Below are 20,175 nucleotides of genomic sequence, written 5' to 3'. Positions count from 1 at the left end.
ATAGATATGACAAGTGTTATATCATTGTTTGTAGGTATAGGATTATAGTAGTAGCAGAGGATGAATCAGCGGCATATAACTTCATCCTCATGGATCGTGCAGCCTAACATTTATTGCATAAAATAGCCACTGAACTTCTTTCTTAGTACAAACGGGTGTGCTTCTTTAATTTTTATATAAGTAGCTGTTAAGTATTAGATTAATAGTAGATTAAATAATTTCGTGTAGTGATGGATTTAATTATTTTTGGACTTGCAGTGTGAAACTTATATTCCATATCTAGAATGTATAAGAAAGATTGTTGGAAAAGAGGTTACTCTTAAAATAGAGATCAATGATGGCAATGTTCAGATAAGAGCAAATTTTTTACCGCAACTGATGTAGATTCTGATTCTGGGTGTTTATCATCAACTAATAATGCAGATACAATCAGCTCTTCTTCTAATAATTGACCTGTAAGTGTACAAACTAATGTCTTCTAATTTAAATAAACAATTAAAATTTGTAAATGGTTTATTGAAATGCTTAATTGATCTTTGTATTTTACAGGAAAAATGAATATGGTACAATTACAGGAATAGAAGAGCAACCAAATGGCGATTTTCAATTAAACTCATGGATTTTCTTGAAGTTCAACTTAAATAAATATTTTTTTGGTTTTCTGCGTATTTTTATTTAAGGTTTTTTCCATCCAATAAATTTGCTGAACTATTTCTTAGCGGAGATTTTCTGGGATTTTCGATCCAACATTGTGTTCCTTTTAATGATAAAAACAATTTGCATACTATAGCTCTTGCAATAAAATTTTGTCATTATTCTGTTTATTAGTTAACTATCTTTTGGATTAATTTAGATACATATATAATTGGTAATCTGCTTATTTGTGATTTTACTATCACTGCTAAATTTAATTTTATATAACATTTTATGTGTGATCTTAAATTTAATTTGTTATTTGATTTTTATATGTCTATGAAATAAATAATCTTTTGAACAAATCTTTATACAACCTTGCAGTCTAAACTATTCCAATAGTTTTAGTTATTTAAAATTTTACAGTTTTTTGCAAAATACACATCTCTACAACTTATTACAAAAGACACATCTCTTCAACTCTTTTATTTATTTTCTACAGCTTTTTGCAAAAGACACATCTCTACAACTTTTTTGCAAAAGACACATATGTTCAACTCTTTTGTTTATTTATAAATTCCAGAAATCTTTTTACCATTTATGATATCTTTATTTTGTAATCATATATAGTCAACAACTGTTTTATACATCTAAGGATAATGGAACATGTTGAGCGTATATGTCAATTTCCTCCTAATGGTTGGGTGAAGATCAATGTGCATAGTGAATTTATTCAAAATATTCCTGAAGGCCATAATAGAAATGGTATTGGTGTTGTTGTAAGAGATACATGAGGTCATCTTCTCAAACTGACTTATGACACTAATTCCAGGCCTTACAAATCTGACTTAACAGTTATGGGCTATTGTACTAGGCATGCGCCGTGCATTCCAGGATTCATACGAGCGTGTTATCATCGAAACCGATAATATACAAGCATATCGTGAATACAAATATCACAAAGAAGAAGGAATTACACCACATACTAGAAAGACATTCAGACTTATTCTTTCAAGGCTTAATGATAATAATATCCATTATGAACTTAATTTGGTTCACCCTCATAGGAATGCAGTTGCGTGTCGTTTGGCAACACTTGGCAAATAGAATTCACATGACCTTCGAACATTTGATAGGCCTGTTGCATATATACAGAATTTTCTAAACATAGATTTAGGTATTTGCCCAGAGCAAGCAAGATTTCAAGACATTGAGGGTGATGATCCCGAACCATCAATCGATGGTCAGGTCGTTCAAGCATAAAAAATCTTTCAGTTTATGTAAATTTCATGTAGATAGTTTGTTTCAGGTTATGTAAATTGTAATGTGATATAGTGCATGTAAGGAAAACTTATATGCAGATAGAAGTAATTGTTCTGCAATGTATATATATAGTTTTAATCATATATAACTAAATAATTACCCAATTTTTATCTGCCAAAATGGTAGTTTTCATTTATATTTAGTTTTGCTAATTTGAACAATCATGATATTTGTATTTTGTGATGTGTTTTTAAAGAATATGTTGATGATTTTAAATTAATCAATTTATAAAAAGCCTAAATTTTATAAATAATACATTTTATAAAAAATGGCAATAGTTTATCCATGGTGAATTTATTAAGAAATAGTAAATGACATACAAAACTGAAAGGTAATTAAGATTTATGTAATCAAATACATTGTTCAGAATTTGATTTATGATATATCTTTAATAATATATTCATACTTAGGAGGACATGTAAATAACTACTATTTCAGTATGCATTTGTTTGAATGTTTTATTTTTAATAATTTAAATCAATTCACTATTTAGTGTTTAACAATAATTTATGTGAAACTCACCACTTTCTAGGTGTATAACAATAATTTGTGTGATATTATTATTTTTAAAATTTTAATGTTTTCCTACGTTTGTTGAACATATATTAATTCGAGTATAGAGATTGAACCAATCGGCAAAAAATGACCATTTGATTTCATAAAAATTTACGTTATTTTATATGCTCCAAAAACATTAATATATGTTGCAAAAATATTAACATATATTTATGTTAATGTAATGAAATTGTAAAAATTGCATAATTTTTTTCATTTCGCATATTTTAAAATCTACTATTTACACACACATATATATAGTAGGCTGGATAAAAAAGAAAAACTAAAGGATATATTTTTAAAATATATTATTACTTATAAATTGAAATTTACATCACCCAATATTCCTGCAATTTAATTTTGTATAATTTGAATGTAACCAAGATTCTTGGAATCTTCATTTATTCACAAAATATGAAAAATAATGATATTTTTTATAAAAAAAATCGTTCCAAGTAATACCTACTTACAATTATTATAATTATATATCTTAATAAAAAATATTCCCACTGAACAGTGAATTCTAAAATAATTTCTAACTCCATTTGTATATATAATATATAATAATCAGTTTGTAGATTGGACATTTAATAAGTTCTGTTTCTTGGACATATAATATTTATGGTTCTACAAAAATTTAAGTATGGTAACTGACATATCAATATGTACCATGATTCACATAAATATTTTATAAAATCAATATGTAAACAATATTATTCATTTCATATGTTTTCTTATTATTAGTTTAAAAAGAAATCAATTATCATTAACATCATACTTATCATATGCTATTTGATTTTCTATTTGTAATAATGAAATTATAATTATCTGTCATTTGGATGTAAACTGATTGTAAATATCAACTGCAATTAATTATCACTTATATCATGTATATCACATAGCGGATTTTTTGGGTTTTGATTTATAAGAACCTAAATATAATGAGATTGAGTCAAGGTTATTCCTTCAGTGGACTGAATCAGTTTGATTCCAAGAATCACACTTGCCTCACCCATATCCTTCATTTCAAAATGCCTTTTCAAGAATTCTTTAGTCTCGTTAATAATCTCAATATTGGTTCCAAACAATAAAATGTCATCCACATATAGGCACAAAATAACACACTCATTACCTTTAACTTTAATGTAGACACACTTATCACTTTCATTAATCTTATAACTGAAAGGCAATATAGTTTCATCAAACTTTTTATGCCAATCTCTGGGAGCTTGTTTCAAGCCATAGATGGACTTGATCAACTTACATACTTTCCTTTCATTGCCTGATGCAATAAATCCATCAGGCTGATCCATATAAATCTCTTCTTCAAGTTCACCATGAAGAAAAGCCGTCTTTACATCCATCTGATGGATGATAAGACCATGGACTGAAGCCAATGCTATAAGCATTCGGATTGTTACCATTCTTGCAACCGGAGAGTATGTATCAAAATAATCAATTCCTTCCTTTTGCTTAAAACCCTTAGCTACCAATCTAGCTTTGTACTTATCTATTGAGCTGTCAGGGTTCAACTTCCTTTTAAAGACCCATTTGCACCCAATAGTAGAACACCCAGGAGGGAGATCAACCAACTCCCATGTTCCATTAGAAACAATAGAGTCAATTTCACTCTTGACAGCGCCCTTCTAGTGCCTTGACTCAGAAGAATCCATAGATTGCCGGAAAGTTAAAGGTTTGTCCTCGATATTGTAAATGATGAAATCACCTCCAAAATCCTTGACTACCTTTGCACGCTTACTTCTCCTTGGTTCCTCTAGTTCCTTAGGACTAGAGCTACTACTAGGTTCCGCCCCCACATTTGTCATCTTTTCCACATGATCAGGAATAGAACTTGATGTGTGAGTAGGATCTTCATCAGAAATCATTTCAGGTATTCCAGTTTTCATAGGGTAAACATCCTCAAAGAATGTCGCATCTCGAAATTCAACTATCGTATTTACCACTATACCATCTATGTCAGATTTTAACACTAAAAATCTCATAGCTGTAGTGGTTTCAAGATAGCCCAGAAAGATACAGTCAACAGTCTTTGGACCTAGTTTCTTTCTCTTGTGTTCAGGAACAAGCACCTTAGCAAGGCACCCCCACACACGAAGATACTTAAGACTAGTCATCCTGCCTTTCCATAACTCTAAGGGTGTTTTATCCATGTGTTTCAGAGGGACTCTATTCAAAATATGGCAAGCCATATTTAGAGCCTCTCCCCACATGTATTTAGGCAACCCAGAGTTAATAAGCATACTATTAATCATATCTTTAAATGTTCTGTTCTTTCGCTCAGCAACCCCATTAGACTCAGGTGTGTATGGTGGAGTAACTTCATGAACTATACCATTGTTTGCACAAAATTCATTAAAAGCATTACTCGTATACTCACCAACTCTATCAGATCTCAACCTTTTAAGTAACTTACTAGTTTGTTTTTCTACTTCAGTTTTATATATAATGAATTTACTAAGTGCTTCATCCTTATGTCTAAGTAAATAAACATAACAGTATCTACTACTATCATCTATAAAAGTAATGAAGTATCTAAACTGGTCCTTGGTCAACACACCACCAAATTCACAAATATCAGTGTGTACTAAATCTAACAAGTCTGAATCCCTAACAACGTTATGAAAAGGTTTCCTTATCTGTTTAGCAGACACACATACTTGACATTTAGAATTCTTTTCTATGGTATATTTTGGAATCAACTCTAAGTTCATCATGTTCTTAAGAGCACCAAAGTTTAAATGACCTAGTCTAGCATGCCATATATTTGAGGATTCAATACAGTTAACAGTAGGAATAACATTATTATTCAAATTTCCCAAAACGGGATCCGCATTAATAACAAATAAACCATTTGACAAGTAACCCTTGCCAAAGAATGTACCAGTGTGAATAAGAACTACTTTATTACACTTGAACGAAATTTCAAAACCACTAGAAACTAAACAGCTTCCACTTATTATATTTCTACGCATGTTGGGAACATGATGCACTCTCGTCAGAGATAGAATACGTCCTAAAGGGAACTTCAGATCCATGTTTCCAACTCCATGTACTTGAGCAACACTAGCATTCCCCATCTTCACAGTCAGGCTATGACTCTGTTGATAAGATACAAATAAACTAATATCAGCACAAATATGTACATTAGCTCCAGTATCTATCAACCATTCATTTGACAGATAGGTAGAAAATATTACAGGGTTGTAGGATACATACCGGTCAACGTCGGTTTCAGAAGCCGTAGCCTCACCAACAACCATGTTCACTACAGGCCCACTTGCGGTTCCAAGCACAACATTTGCTTGCGCTACCTCGGTTTTCTTCGCTTTCTTCGTAGGGCAGTCCTTACTCCAGTGCCCAACCTGCCCACAAGACCAGCATGGTTTGTTTGCCTTGGGTTTCTTGGCCTTGTCCTTGTCACTCTTAGGTTTATTACTATTAGCTTTCTTAGCAAAAGCCTTCCTCTTTTGTCCTACAGTTGCTATGTTTACCTTTGATGTACCGTGTTCAGTTGGCATCACATGTCCCTGTTTGGACTTGTGTTGTTCTTGCACCGAGATGTCCAGCATAAGGTTGGTCCAGGTGATCTCTCCTTTCTGTCTTTTCAGGGAGAGAGAGAACTCTTCCCAAGACTTCGGGAGTTTTTCAATCACACTCATCACCTTGAACTTCTCCGGGAGATTCATTCCAGACTCCTTCAAAGCATGCACTATCATCTCGAACTCATGCACCTGCTCAGTCATGGACTTATTGTCCACCAGCTTGAACTCGAGGAACCTTGCCACGGAATACTTTTCTAGACCTTGTGAGTCAGTATTATGTGTCTGGTCCAGCTTCTCCCATAAGAGTTTTGCGGAGTAGGCATAAGAAGAATAGACATCAAACAAAGTGTTTGTTAGTGCCGCCAGAACGGCCGCCCTAGCCACTCCATCCTTCTCAGCCCACTTCGCAAAAGCCTTAACTGTGTCAGCCTTCTCTTGATCCACTACTGGTTTCTCATATTCCACAACCGGTCACAGACCCTTTATAGTCAACCACAACTTCATCCTTTTCTGCCAGCGAGAAAAGCCAATGCCACCGTTGAATTTCTCCGGTAAACCGGTTAGTTCAACAGCCTGTGGGAAACTATAGGTGGTCCAATCAATGGCCCCAGCAGTTGCACCCGAACTGCTACCACCACCAACGATAACCTCACTTTCGTTAACCATTATGCTAAATTCTATATAACTAATATTCTCTTCAAGAATGTTGTAAATCTCACTAACAAATATAGCAACATAGAAGCAAGTGTATAAAGAATTTAGCAAGTTTAGGCCAAGACCACAGTTAACAAATCAAAACATGCAGGTAAACAAAATCAGTAACTGAAATAACGAAGAGAGAAAGAAAGATGTACCCGAAACCATAGCTTTTAATAGTGACTGAAATAAAGGTTCACAGATACAAAATGCCAAGAAAAATGATCACAGCTGAGTCACCAGGCCTTGCTCGAAGTCCTGGCTGCTCTTGAAGAGAATATTGCCCCTACCTGCTGCGTTTTGGATGCGCACAATATCTCCACCAGGATAAAACAGCTCGGAGTTTATGTTAACAGCAGCAACAAAAGCTCCACTTCGACCAGCACCTCAGTCGCCGAAAAAAATATCAGCACTTCAGGACTTTTGGGAGAGAAATGCAGAGAGGTTGAAGAGAAGAGAAGAGAATGTAGTGTGTATAATACATTCACTTTAACCTCTATTTATAGGAGAGGAAAAAATGAAACTGTCCACACACTTAATGTCTGAATTAAACTGCTTCATTAATAAAAAATCAAAACTGATCAGATTTTGAATTTAAATTACTTGTAACAGCTTTTCACATTAACACCCATTAAAACCCACATTATTATCAGACCTTAAGTTAAGTTCTGATCTGATATCAGAATTTAAGTTCTGATCTGATATCAGAACTTAAGTTAAGTTCTGATATCAGAACTTAAGTTCTGATTTTATTCATCAGTTACAGATCAGATTATATTTGTCCAGGTTCAAGGTATTTATACTAAGCCCACTAACAAAGTGACTTTCAGTATCAAACCCAGCCCAACAATTTATAATAATCCAATCACTGATAAATAAATTCGAATTAAAATTAATTCACAAATAAATAAAATCCTCGCTCAGGTCGCCTCGCGTACGCGAGACGCCGAGACATTCGCCCAAATCGCCCTTCGATCCGACCCGGTCCGGTGCGGTGCGTGGCGTGGCGTGGCGGGGCGGCGGCGTGTGTGTGTGTGTGTGTGCGTGAAGCACACAACAACACAATGGACCATCACACATCTTAGTAGTTGTATACTACTCATGTGGGTAATACCATATAAAGCACACAACCTCCTTTATTTATTTCAATGTAGGGACAAACATTCTCAAATTTTTCCAAGCTTTTCCAAGCTACTTTCAACTCTCATTTCATATGGATTTCATTAAGAAAATTCTTAAAACCATACATGAAAATTTAAGTTCAAATATCATTGAACAATTTTCAATCATTAGATTTTAGGATTAACATCAAGAACATAATTAAATTAAGCTCTAAAATCCTAATTTTCTAACAAATTGGAGATCTGTTGGCAAAGATATTGTTGAAGAAAATGTTTATATTTTAACCAATTTCTATACAAGAGAGGCAAAGGGAACAATGAAGCCTACCACCTCGAAATATCTTATAAATTTTTCTAATTCTACGTCAGTTCAGAAGTTAGTAGGCGACGACTTTACGATACCGAGACACAAATTTAAATTTGTTGACCTTGGTGAATTGTTTAGTATTGCATCCAAATATAAAAACGCTGAAAGCCCAGAATTTGCTATAGGTCATAATACTAAGATTTCTTGCATAGTATATTTAACTTTTTTTTATGTGTTGTTCTTATTTTTGTGCTAAATTCTTTACATTTGTGCAAATATCATTGGTGTAATGGAGGATTTTGAGCCTGTGATACTGATAGATACCATGTTTGGAAAGAGAGATATCGTGAAATTTCGAATTACTGATGGAAGGTTAGTTATAACTTTAAATATTAAATCTCATTCCAATCTTGCTTTTAAATTGAAGAAGAATCTACTTATACATATATTCCATCTTAGGTACTCCCACAAGGTTAGTGTCTGGGGACAACTTGCTTGTGGAGACTAATAAGAATTATGAGAAGGCTAAAAAGGATGACATTTTCATTAGCAATCGTCACAAGTGCCAAGCTTAAAATATATAAGAGTAACCTTTTCAAAATCATTCCTCTAATATAATTTATCTAGGTGAATCATTTTGTCAAGGACTATTTAACCTTTAATCATAAAATTCTACAGGTTCAGTCCAAATTAGTACACTTCCTTCTTCAAAGATCTACCTCAATTTAGAAATTGATTATGTGAATGAAATGAAGATCAGGTATATATTTATGACTATCTATCCGCTTACATTACACTGAAACATTTACTAATTTTTATCAAATGTTCTTTACTAATAAGTTAACATGTTCTCAATGATCTAAGGCTATAGGAAGAAGGTTATAAACCAGCTCCCAACACACAAGGTTCTTCGATTCCAAGTTCACCAGTACATGTTATTGAAACTATAACAGTGCAACAGCTCAGCCAGAAGACTAGTTCTAAAGACTTGGAGATGATAAAATTATGTTTTCAGTTTTACTTTAATTTTTTTTAAGTTAGAATCTATAATTACTAAAATAAGTGATATGCTGAGAATTACGCAGAAAACCTTTATGTGCCCAGTCAAAATATCCGTTGTAGAAGAATCCGAAAACTGGTGGTATTTGAGCTGCATAAAATGTGAGGAAGATGCGTACAAGTATGAAGGAAGGTACAAATATTCGAAATGTAGTTATATTATGTCGGTGCCTGTGAAGAGGTATAGTACAATAAATAATTATGCATAGATTATTAATTTACTGTTGAGTTTAATATTTGTTCTCTGCGTCTAACCAATTAGATACATGATTGTTGTTATTGCTGGTGATTTCAACGAGGCTTTTAACTTTGTACTAATGGGACAAGCCTGTGAAGCGTATGGTTGGCCAAACTGCAACCAAGATGATATTGGACAATCCTAAGGTAAACATAACGACTGTTTAAGTAATCTAACAGTCCTAACACCTTTTTCCAGTTTCAATGTAGTTTATCAATGCTTAAAATAAATTTATTGTGTAGACTGAAGATGGCTATCCCAAGAAAATCAGAGACATTGCTGGAAAGGAAGTTATATTTATCATTCAGATAACTGACGATAATGTGAAGTTGGAAAGCCAAATCTATAAGGTCATTGACTGTTTTGATAAAGATTATTCAATCTATTCTCCTTCTGATGCTACAATGGTTGGCTTTGTTGTATCAAGTTCTTCCGAGGTAAACTGAAAATAAAAAAATGTTGTTAATTAACTGTTTAAGGTATTCATTGTCCTAAATTATTTCTTCTTCAACTCAGAATATGGTTGATCTATCAAATTATTCTGAAACTCCCAGCTCTGTTCACTCCACTTCGAAGAAAATAAAAATGATATGATGCCTGTTTTTTTTAAGGTTTTATTCTTCATAGTTGATAATGGAATTTTTAAAAGATGCTACAATTTTTTTGAAACATGTAGAAAGTGAAAGAGGGTGATGAATTCTTCGTCGGATTTGTCAACATTGCAGCATTTGTTTTGATTAGAAGGAACTATCTTCAGTTCGTAATAAGTTTTATTTGCTTTCTTATTAAGAAGATTGATTTGATTTACTTTTCAAACTTATTTCTTTTTAATATTGTCATAATTTCATAATTTGTTGCAAATTCTTTGAGTAATGGAAGTTTTTCTTTAAGATTTCAAGATTTAATAATCCATTTATTTGATATTTGTTTTATACTGCATATTTGACGTAATACAGTAAGATCAACAATAATTGTCTTTGCCAACAAATAAATCGCTCTAAGTTATAAGATCCCAGACCTCTTCTTTTCATGAGATGATCTTCCACGTATTGATTAACTAATGCATAGTGGAAGTGTATATGTTTCTCTTTTGAATATTATTAGTTGTAACGGAATAATTCCAAAATGTGGTTAATAATCCACACAATCTATTAAACTTACTTTTATTGCTCCATTTTATCCGAATACTTATACTTATATAGTTTTTGTCTAATTAGTCATATTTTTCTAATCTCCGTATATTACAGATAAAGAAGTGTACAAAAGCTAAGAATTTGTTATATATTCAACTCTATACATTGTGATCCTCTAAGACCAATACGAAACACACATTATAGTAGATGATACATATAGCTTATAATTTAGATTTTTTTGTAGTTAATCGAAAGGAGCATTTCAAATTCTAAATGCTAAAAAGATATAATAATTCAAGTTAACATTACTAAATAAATTCCGACATATCTTGCCCGTCATGATAAAACTTTTACACAAACATAGTCTGGGAATAGTCTGGAACATTAACAGAAGCAAATTTGAATCTAACTTAGGCAAACATATTACTTCAAGGCCTATCTAGGAAAGTCACAAGAAAAACTGTTGCCTCTTCTTCTTCCAACAAACTAAAGACAACTATTTTATGTAAATCAATATTAATATCTCTAGCAAACTAATTCCAGCCACCTGAGAATCTTGGAAGTTTCCGTGATTTCACAATAGTGACATCACAATCCCCATCAACAATTCTTAAAGTTACCATGTCACCAGCTTCCCAATTGTGATTTGGTCGTTGAATGTGGCTCGGGATATACTACAACGAAGATGTAAAAAAAATTAAAAGGCAAAGTATTAAAAACAGTTGGGCTGCTATGTTATAATTTTGTTAGTAATTTAGATATCGCAAATTAATTTTATTTCCCAGTAAAGATACAATTGTTTAAGGGGGGTTGGATACAATTGTATAAATGTTTCGAACAAGTTTAAAAATATAACAGTTCTTTATATTTCTGATAAAAATTGTTACAAACTCTATCAAGAAATACTGATGTTCTTGAGAGCTGCGAGGTCGTACAATTCTCGAGTTAATCACTATGTGATGACCTAAACTGTGTTTATATAATACACAGCTACTACAAATCAGTCTAGGATATGCATTATCAATTACTAACAGAAAATGATACATATCCCTAACTGAATTTACAAAGTCCTATCACTCAGAATGAATAGATATCCATCCCTCAAAACAAGGAACAGACTTAATCTTCACAACAGAGTGTCTTCAAATACTGATGTTTCTACAAATACTGATGAGCATCAAATCCTGATGGCACATCAAATCCTGATGACATCCAAAACAGCCAGATCCTGAGCTTCTCCTGATCATTGAGAATCAACACGTAACAATCTCCCCCAATTTATGCTTAATGTAATGAAGCATAAATTCCATTCTCAATGATGCCAAAACCAATTTACAAAATATACAAGGAATAAGGTTTACTTCAGTATCCTAAGATAACTGATAGTTGTTTCCTAGAAATTTTTTAACCTTTCTTCCACCTTGTCTTGAAGGACTTTGACAAGCTTTTTCTTCAACTCTTTCTTCTCTTCAGTATCTTCCCCAAGCTGATAAATGGCAGATCTTAATTTAGAAATCGAACTTTTAGTTATTTCAAGATCACCAATTAACATAAAGCTTAAGCTGACATCTTCATGATCAGGACTGAAATATAACTGAGGGTTGTTGAGAAAAACTTTCAGAACCGCGGCTCCCTTTTTCATCTTCATTTCTTGACCAGTGTAACTTATGTACATAGGAACATAATCACCATTTTATTTGTCTTCTTTGTTCATGACTCTTCTTCTGATACTCTCAAGTATCATAGAAGACCAGTTTCTGGTGACTTTGTCCTCAACTCTAAGAAGATAGTGAATATATTCCAACTCTATCACAGTCTTCATCAAGAGTTGCTGCAATATAAATCTTTTTACTTTACCATCTCTCAAGAAGTACAGAATCTCTTCTCTGACATCATTATCATTTATTTTTCTATATACAATCTTCACAGCTTCAACTTTCTCAAGATGTGAAGGAGTAATTCTCTCACCAAGATTGTCAGTCAGAGTATCTATATCAAGTAAATTAGACCTCAGAGTCTCCATTCCAGAATGACCAATACCTCCTCTAGTACGAGTTTTGATAAGCTTTAGATTTTCATTATCTTCCACCCAAGACGGTTTCTTGATGGACTTATAAATATCCTCATGTTCTGAAATATAATCCCTAAGTCCTGCTGACACACATTCAGTATGCTTGAATCCTTTAGGATAACTGAATGAATAGATATCTTTCCATATTTTATCCTTCTTGCTGAGAGGAGCATACCCCGTAGATAAATCATGAATCTTCCCTTTTGATTTCTACCAGTAACTCTCTCCTTGAATTTAAAATTCTTTGCACGTAGATATTACATGCTTGATCAGCTCTCCTTCTGTCAGTTCTTTCTTGTTCATCAGCCTCTGAATTATGAGAAACAACTGTTGTATTAAGAACTGATTCATCCAATACTTTGATCTCCTTCTCATCAGTATCAAAGTCAGCTTTCAGATTCACAACATCAGGATCTGCCTTTTTCTCAGGATTTGTATCTGCTTCAAGAGACACATTTGCATTAGTTACATCAACTTGAGCAATGTCAGCGGTTGATTTCTACTTTCTGGGGACAATCAATTCTTCAGTATCCTCGGCTTTTTCTTTTACATCATTTCCTTGCACAAGAACAAAACCTTCTCTGAATAGAACATTCAGAAATGCAGAATCAATTAAGAACCTCGACTTAAATTAGAATTTCTTCCTCTTCCTCTTCTTCCTCTGTCTCTTGTAGTTCTTCCACCTCTTTTTCCGCTTCATTTAGAGGTGTTTGCTTCAGCTTCAATTTGAGTCATTAACTCATTTTGTTGCATAACTGCTTCTTCAGTTGTTAGATTAGGAAATTCTTCAGTTATCAACCCAAGAGCACTTCTGGCATTCTTTTGCTCAAACCTCTTATCCTTGTAGTACAGAACAATCTCTTCACTTATTTCCTTGTGTCTATAAGGAAAGAATAATCCTTTAGCATCTGCTATATTAGAGATTGTAACATCACTAGTTTTAGGAGCATCAGCATTAGTCTTGTGCTTAACTTTATGAGCACCAGTAGACTTTCTTTGTCCTGAACCAATTTTCTAGAATGTTGAGGTTGTTGAGCAACAGGAAGCAATTTGAACATTAGCAACTGGATTCTTATCACCATCATCATCAGTATCTTTATCTTTCAACTGAATAGAGTCAGGTGTATATTTTGTGATAGCTATCTTCTCCCCCTTTTTGGCATCAGGATTTGAAAGAAGAGAAAATATAGCATCCAGTTTATCAGCCATTGAAGACACTTTATCTTCCAAGGAAGAAAATCGAGTATCCATGCTTTGTTGAGATTGAACCACAAGCTTTAACAACCGTTTTTACACTTATGAGTTCAGCTGAGGTAAGTGGATTGATCATAAAAGCATCAATCTTGTTCTGTAAAGTAGCATGAGATGTCTTCATAGCAGCAAGCTCAGAGAGAATTCCTTTCACAGAGATGGTAGAAGCCTTGAGATGCAATTTAAGGTCAGGGTTTTGAAGTCCATCATATGCCCTATGAACATGTTGCAAATTAATAGCTGAGGAGATAGAAGTATGTGCATCTCTCCATGCAAAATCCCATTCAGCATTTCGAAAATGCGCAGCATCAGCATTGTAATAAGAGGGATCAACATTGAAATGTGAAGAAGAACCAACATTGGACTTCTTAGATGCGTCAATAGCAGTCTTCAGCTGAGCTGTGTCAGGATCATCAGGATCACTGTCTCATCAGAATTAGAGCAAGACAAACCCTCAGAAGAATTTGCAGAGCTTCGTAGAATTGTTTTGCCTTTAAGAGGATCCTTAGCAAGAATTATCTGTTTCTGATGAGATCCTGAAATAGAAAACAATGTAACACCTAAATCTCTCTTTTATTTTTAAGTGATCTCATCACTTCTCACACAATATATTAATTTGAAGAGTAATATGTTTCTCACATAAGAAAGTTTATAAGCAAAGAAAAAACTTATAAAATTCTTTTCTCAAAACTACCTCTCTTTTTGCCAGTACAGGATTGCCACTCATAATTTGATTTTCTCACATAGTATTTTGCCAGTACAGGAGAATGCACTAGACCATCATCAGTACTTTGAACTGATGGTTCTTGTGGGGCCGGAGGAATATGAGCTGCTTCAGCAATCATTGGTGAAGGTTCTTGTGTACTCTCCTCAAACATAAGATCATTAATAACTGCATCTACCCTTGACAATACATCCTGATGAGCCTTCTTTTCTTGCAATAGTTGTTCAGAATCAGTAAGAAGATCACCGTGAGCAAAATCAACAATTATTTATGCAGCCTTTTTGTCTGCATCTTCCCTTTGAGAAGATGGTTCTTGTGGGACTGGATGTTCTTCAGTTGCTAAGTCCATTTGAGACTTAGGTTCTTGTGGACTGACATTCATAGCAGAGGACTGAGTCTTTTTCTTCTTTCTAATGAACCTAACTACATCTTCAGCTTTTCTTTTCTGCATATTCTTGGCAGTGTTCTTGGACTCAGCAATGTCTTTAGTCACTGGAACCTTTTTGATCAGAGCACTAGCACCAGTAGTTGGCTCCTTAGTTCTAGTTGTGTCAACAGAAACATCAGGAATTGCTACTGTTGATTTCTTTTTCTTCATTCTTGGCCCAATGGCCATCTGATCATTAGAGTTAGAATCATCTTGCATGATCAGCCTTCTTTTTTGAACTGGAAAGCATTCTTATTTCTTCTCACTCTCACTCAATGAGGCCTGTTGAGCTCTCTGTTTAGATTAAACAAATTTCTTAACCAGTCTTTTCTTTAGTACAACTGATGTCTTTTGGGAGACATCAGAGGAGGCTAATTTAGGAGATGGATTGGAGTTCTATTTGGTAGAAGAAATGCTTGGGATAGAAACAAGATGGGTAGTGTCTTATTCCACAGCATCTAGGAAATGTAACAGAGGTGCCAACATCAAGATTCGCAGGCACTTGTGAAGGAGTAGGACTATTTCTCAATAGAAATTGCCTGACCTCTTGAGGCAGGAAGGGAAGTCCTAAAAACTTGTTCTTTTAATCTCTTTTGATATGATCTGTAATAGCCTTCTAGAAATTTGAAATACAGATTCATCATTATCAAATTCAACATTAGGGCATAAAAAATTAAAAATCAGTTGAAGAAATCTAGTATATCGTATTACACCTGATGCATCTGTTCTCCTAGCAATTATGAATTGAAGAATTGTGTTACCATAGTCAAAATTACCAAAATGGAGAAGAGAATACCCAATTTTCAGAGAAGTGAAGGGAAGAGCATCAAAATTTGTTATCTTATTCAAGAAACATTTGTTGATGCAATCAAAGAAGAAATTTCATTCTCTCTTTAATTTTGTTCTTGTCAATTTCCCAATTGTTGTGATGTCACCTTTGTAGTTCAGAGTTCTGAGCATATCAAACAGCTGCTCAGTTGTATAATTGTCAGGAGCACCATCACAAGCAGGCAATCTTAGTGCTTGAACAAGAACATCAGCATCAACCTCATACCCGTGTCCCTTAAATTCAAAAGAGAAACCAGTATTTATTACATTAACTAGAGATGTATCCCATACCTGCATTACAGCCCTGTATGATACCTTGGTAGGATTTGTGAGAGCATATCCAATTGGACATTGGAGTAAGAAATCATGTATATCATGAAAAGATTGAGGAGACTGCTGATGTGTAAGTGGAGCCAAATAGTTGTTGGTTCCAATAGTGTTTCATGAATAATGGTGGTTTGACTAAAGAGGGGTGAAAGCTCAGAAGATGACATGATGTTTGTAGGTGTTAAGGAAAGATGTTCATTATATGTGAATAGTGAGGCTGTGTCTATGATAATATGTGTCACAGAGGTTCTGGTGTAAATATAAGTTTGCAAAGCTTAATTTGATGTAACACACTTGGAGAAGGAAGCTTTGGTGGATTAGACTTCTGATAGAGGATAATTACTGAAAAATTGGAGTGGAAAGTGGAGTAATATGCGGAATTAGCAACAAAGAATGCACTGCTCTTGTAGTAAATCGTTGTGTGACTTTGTTCAACAGTTTATCCACTTTTAAACAATAATTAAGAAGACAATCACTTTTTCAGCATTAAATAATTCAGAAATCATTTGTCAATAATATTCTAAATTTAAAATAAGCTGACTTGTCATCAGTATTTGGTACCTCTTATCTGTCAGGATTTGACATCGTCGGGATTTGATGATTCAAATTCATCAGTGTTTGTCAAAAACACTCAAGCTTATCAGAAGACCACAATTTTAATCTCAAGAATCATTAAAAAATAGATGTTAATAGTGTGATGTAGAGATTAACAGGCTACACAAAAAAACACTCACATACATACACAGCTAAAAAACATAGACTAAATCTTCTAAACAAAAGGAATTTTATTAAAAGATCAAAGAAGTACATTTCATGAAATTTCAAGATTACATGCAAAAGATGATTATAAGAAAATCCTCAGTCTAAATAGAAGAACATCAGCAACCTTGGTCTAAGAAGCCTGACAAAGCTGATGGTGAAGAGAAATGATCGGAGGATGTTCAGTGCTTTTTCCTGCTTTCAACAAAAAGAACAACAAGGCAATGACTCTCTGTTGCTGTCGAATAGTGTAGAGGTGAAAATCTTTTTGGAATCCCAGAAGATCATTTTTGATGACTTTTGGAAGTTGAATCCAGATGTCGTTTGAGATGGCATTGATATGGTACGGAGTTTGCATTCTATCATGAAAGATAGTCACAATATTAGTGAAATGGTTGTAAAACTAGTTGAATTGTGCCATCGTGTGAGAAGAAAGAGATATGAGAAACACAAGTGAGGAGAGTGTATTGTGTATAGGAAGAGATGATTGGACTGAAAGAGAATGACGGTTTAAATAACCGATGGAATATCAAGGGACTGGGAGACTGATCAATTATTAAGTGTAGAGTTAACTTAATGATTTAACCAAAAGATGTCTTATTAAGGCACGTCTCCCTAGACTGATTTGCAATGATGACAATGATATATATATTCGTACATGCACATTTAGCAAATAAATTCACTTAATTAATCATGCATATAATAAATTACATCATAAATTCCCAGTTTAGTATCTTGAACAACATTTAGGACATATCAGGATTTGATCAATATATATCAGGATTTGATCAAATATAATTAAAAGAATTTATTGTCCCAACTAACCATAATAAATTCATTGACAAGCCAGCTGCTGCTCAGTAGGAACAAAATGAAGCTCAATTGTTCCTTCCATGACATGCTCTCTTATAAAATGATATCTGATGCTGATATGTTTAGTAAGAGAGTGTTGCACTAGGTTTCCTGTCATAGCAATAGCACTTTGATTATCACAATAAATAGAAATTTTAGAAAATGATAATCCATAGTCCATGAGCTGATTTCTCATCCATAACAACTGAGCACAGCAACTCCCAACTGCAATATATTCAGCCTCAGTAGTCGAAGTAGAAATAGATTTTGGCTTCTTACGGAACCATGAGACTAATCTGCCTCCCAAAAATTGACAGCTCCCAGATGTACTCTTCCTGTCTATTTTGCAGCCAGCAAAGTCAGCGTTTGAATAACCACATAATTCAAAATTAGCTTCCCTTGCATACCAGAGACCAAGTGATACAGTACCTTTGAGGTATCTGAAAATTCTCTTTACTGCAATAAGATGTGGCTCCCTTGGATTTGCCTGAAATCTTGCACACAGACAGGTGGCAAATATAATGTCTGGCCTACTAGCCGTTAGGTACAAAAGAGAACCAATCATACCTCTGTAATTTGAGAAATCAACTGTTGTACCTTCATGAGGATCAAGCTTTGTAGCAGTTTCCATTGGAGTAGTTGTTTGCACTAACTTGTATATTAAACATTTTCAACAGATTCTTTGTGTACTTTGAATGATTAATGTAGATGCCATTATCAGTCTGTTTAATTTGCAATCCCAAGAAGTAACCCATCTCTCCCATCATGCTCATTTGATATCTTGATTGCATCAACTTTGAGAACTTATCACACAGTTTTTGATTAGTTGATCCAAAAAATGATATCATCAACATAAGTTTGAACTAAAAGAAGATCTTTACCTTGATTCAAATAAAATAAATTTTTATCTATTGTACCTCTTTTGAATCCACTTTCCAGCAGAAACTGAGCAAGAGTCTCATACCATACCCTAGGTGTTTGCTTTAGTCCATAGGGTGCTTTGTCAAGTCTATAAACATAAACAGGATGTTTAGGATCCACAAAACCTGGTGGCTATTCAACATAGACTTCCTCTTCAAGTTCTTCATTGAGATATGCACTCTTGACATCCATCTGAAAGACTTTAAATTTTTTGTGTGCAACATATGCCAAGAAAATTCTGATAGCTTCCAGCCTAGCAACATGAGCAAATGTTTCATCATAGTCAATACCTTCCTGTTGAGAATATCCTTTAGCCACCAATCTTGCCTTGTTTTTGATAATTGTTCCATCAGAATCAGTCTTATTTCTGAAGACCTACTTTGTGCCTACAATTGACCTGTTTTTAGGTCTAGGTACCAGCTTCCACATTTCATTTCTTTCAAACTCATTCAACTCTTCTTGCATAGCCATGACCCAATCTGCATCCTTGAGTGCACCTTCTACTTTCTTTGGCGCTTCTTTTGAAAGTGGATTGTGATATAAGCATTCATTTTGAGTTGCACTCCTTTTCTTTACACCTTCATCAGGATTTCCAATGATCAGATCAGGAGTATAATCTTTAGTCCATTTTCTGGCACTGGGAAGTGTCCTTCTGGAGCTAGATGCTCCCCCTGAATTGTATGCCTCATCAAATGCATCTGAGGCTCCCCCTGAATCTGTGCTGTTATCTCCTGATGAAGTTTTGGGACTTGAATTATGTCCATTTGATGTTGAATCAGCATTGGATTTTGAATGACCAGATTGAGAAGAACCTTGAGTTGATTCTTCAGTGTTAGTACCATCAGCTGAACCTTGCTATTGCTCCCCCTCAACATGTGCAGGTTCATTAGTACAATGATTATCTTCAAAATCTGAAGGAGTATCAGGATTTGGATCATCAGGATTTGACAATTCATTAAAGTTTGATCCAGATTCCAACAATGCATTTTCATTTGCAAAGATTAGACTTTCATGATTGTCTTCTTCAAAACCAGGAATCTTTTTATCATCAAAAGATACATTTATCGAGATAACTACAGTATTTGTTCTCAGATTGAAAACTCTGTATGCTCTTGATGGTGAGTATCCAACAAAGATTCCTTCATCAGCTTTTGATTCAAACTTTTCTAGCTGATCAGTATGAGTTCTCAAAATAAAGCACTTACATCCAAATACATGAAGATGTTTGAGACTGGGCTTCTTTTCTTTCATCATCTGATAAGGAGTAATGCCATGTCTGTTTATCAGTGTAATATTCTGAGTATAACATGTTGTGTTTACTGCTTCAGCCCAAAAGTAAGTGGGTAGTTTTGCTTCTTCCAGCAGAGTCCTGCCAGCTTCAATCAAG

The sequence above is a fragment of the Apium graveolens genome, unplaced genomic scaffold (assembly GCF_009905375.1).
Source record: "Apium graveolens cultivar Ventura unplaced genomic scaffold, ASM990537v1 ctg6989, whole genome shotgun sequence".
NCBI lineage: Eukaryota > Viridiplantae > Streptophyta > Magnoliopsida > Apiales > Apiaceae > Apium > Apium graveolens.
The sequence above is the reverse complement of the archived record's forward strand: the minus strand, read 5'-3'. Positions refer to the sequence as shown.